The sequence below is a fragment of the Schistocerca nitens genome, chromosome 4 (assembly GCF_023898315.1).
Source record: "Schistocerca nitens isolate TAMUIC-IGC-003100 chromosome 4, iqSchNite1.1, whole genome shotgun sequence".
NCBI classification, from domain to species: Eukaryota; Metazoa; Arthropoda; class Insecta; order Orthoptera; family Acrididae; genus Schistocerca; species Schistocerca nitens.
In genome coordinates this window covers 942,153,793-942,156,502 of record NC_064617.1, presented here as the reverse complement: position 1 = coordinate 942,156,502, position 2,710 = coordinate 942,153,793, and the positions used below count along the sequence as shown (strand labels likewise).

General features: G+C 47.0%; 1 pseudogene; it reads left to right on the top strand.

Annotated features, from left to right (window-relative positions):
• The first annotated feature begins 244 nt into the window (after nucleotides 1–244).
• LOC126254176 (5S ribosomal RNA) lies at nucleotides 245–362 on the top strand (annotated as a pseudogene).
• Nucleotides 363–2,710: the final 2,348 nt, after the last annotated feature.

The following is a 2,710-nucleotide window of genomic DNA, read 5'->3' as shown; positions in this document are numbered from 1 at the left end:
ACGTTCCAACAGAGCAGGAGACACAGCTGTGTGCGGCCGGCAGGCACCCTGGAGATCGGAGAGGTTTGCGCGACATTGTTGCGATGAAGAGAGACACATTGCCCAATGAATCACTGTGCATTTGTACACTACCAGGACTTCATAGACATTCCCTAAGCGCATATGAATATCTGCGATGGTCTGGTTTTCCGCCAAAAGAAACTCAATGACAGCTCTCTGCTCCGAACGCAGCTTCGCTACAGACGCCAACGGCCTTGCCACAGTGGTAACACCGGTTCCCGTCAGACCACCGAACTTAAATGCTGTCGGGCTGGGCTAGCAATTGGATGGGTGACCATCCGGTCTACCGAGCGCTGTTGGTAAGCGGGGTGCACGCTGCCCTTGTGAGACAAAGCGATGAGCTACTTGATTGACAAGTAGCGGCTCCGGTCTCGTAAACTGACTGACTGCCGACCACATGCCCCTCCTTATCCGCATCCAGTGTCGTCTGTGGGCTGAGGACGACACGGCGGCAGGTCGGTGCCGTTGGGCCTTCCAAGACCTGTTCAGACGGAGTTTAGTTTAGTTTTTCGTTACAGACAGTATTTTGAAGGCTGCGCGCGGCCACGGCGCCTATAGGTATTTCGTGAAACTATAGGGGCTGAAGCAGGAATATTTCACCATGTCATGCAACAGATTCCGCATTTTTTCAGCCAAAATAGACCGAGAAAAATATGTGTTGTATTATTTACTGAATGCCGGCCGCGCAAGACCTTTGTGTTATAGAACTTTCCAAAAGGGAGGACAGAGTCCAAGTGATTCTTGATGTATGATGCAGATGGGACGTGCGACGAGCTCCTGTGGAATCAGCCAGATCGTCGTCAACATCTAATTAGGTACTAAATACTTATCGAGCAGCTTCCCAGTTGGTTTGTTGTTTTAAAGGTGGGAGAAGGGACCAAACTAGGAGCTCATCGCTCCCTTGTTCCTAATAAAACAATGCCACAAGTGTGAAAATAAAACCGGCGAAACATAATACACAAAACGGAAAGAAAGCAAAAGCCACAAGAACGAAGGGAAGGCAACGCACACTAAAAGGAACAAAAGAGGACAAGAAAACAACAGAGAGACATTAGAAACAGAAGATAGTAAAACATGAAAGCAGATTACAATGGCTGGCCAACTACGAGGATAAAAAGGGAAAGCCAGCCACTGTGCAACACATTAAACCTCCACCCTAAAAGCACTAGGGTGGAGGACACAGAGGGACAAAGGACATGCACTAAAACCTACATAGAGGTATAAAACCCACTCTCACGGATAAAACGTAAAACTAAAGCTGCTGTGGAGGCATTGTCGCCCAACACGGAAGGCAGGGTGCTGGGAAAGTTAAAAGTCTGCCGCAGAGCGTCTAAAAGTGGGCAGTCCAGCAAGAGGTGGACGACTGTAATCTGGGAGCCACAGCGTGCATGGGGGCTTAATTAATATAAAATGCAAATAATTTTTTTTTTTTTAGTTGCTGTCTGTCCGTTTACGCAGTCTCGTAAACGGTTGGCCCTGACTAGTATTATTACGCAATCTGACTGCATAGAACAACAACAAAGAATGAAATGGAAATTTTCATTAACACAATTAATTAATTAATTCCCCAGCAACTATAAAACCTACGAAACCAAAGCACAAGTGTAACTGTTCTGTGTGTGGAAGTATGACTCAACGTACGCATCTGGCACGGTTCTTCTTCAACAACACAAGAAATTTTAAATATCATTTATACTGAATTAATTGAAGAAAATAGAAATACCATAATTACTCAAGAAAACCAGAATTACACTCTAATACAAGAACACAAGCCAGATGCTTTGTTGACTGAACCTGTAATGACGCATTATTCAGGGCATTGAAATAATGAGAAAGAAAAGAAAAGTAGTTTGTTACCTTAATTTATATTGATGAAAAGCACTCTAGACATTACAATCTCTCCACACCGACTCGCTACTATCACATCTCAACAAGAACTTTTCAGTATCACATCTCAGCAAGCACTGCCTACTAGCTCATCTCAACAAACACTCCTCACTACGACATCTCAGCACTGACTACCACGAGCTCACCCCAAGCACTGCCCACTACGACATCTCAATAATCACTGCCAGTGGAGGCGGCTGAACAATACTCTCTAGCGCGACCAGCCGGCCGAAGTGGCCGTGCGGTTAAAGGCGCTGCAGTCTGGAACCGCAAGACCGCTACGGTCGCAGGTTCGAATCCTGCCTAGGGCATGGATGTTTGTGATGTCCTTAGGTTAGTTAGGTTTAACTAGTTCTAAGTTCTAGGGGACTAATGACCTCAGCAGTTGAGTCCCATAGTGCTCAGAGCCATTCTAGCGCGACCTCTGGCGCTGTGGCTCAGTGTAGCCACCTTTCAAGCGACACTGAGGTGGGTCCTCGCGACGGAGTAGGTAACCGTGCGTTAGCCACGTATGGTGCGGAGCCGGCAGAGGACAACTGATTCCCTGCGAGATGCCTGCATGGCAGCAGCTTCCCAGTACTCACTCTTTGGGAGATACAGTCTGACTCCATGTGGAGTGAGTCCACGTGGCTCGTATTCCACACCCAGGCTTGTAAATGCTGTCCGTCACTAGCGGTCGCAACAGTATACGACAGTCATAGAAAAAGCTCCAATGTGTATCCCGATTCACATCTCCTTCTCTAGCTCCATGATACTGATGTAT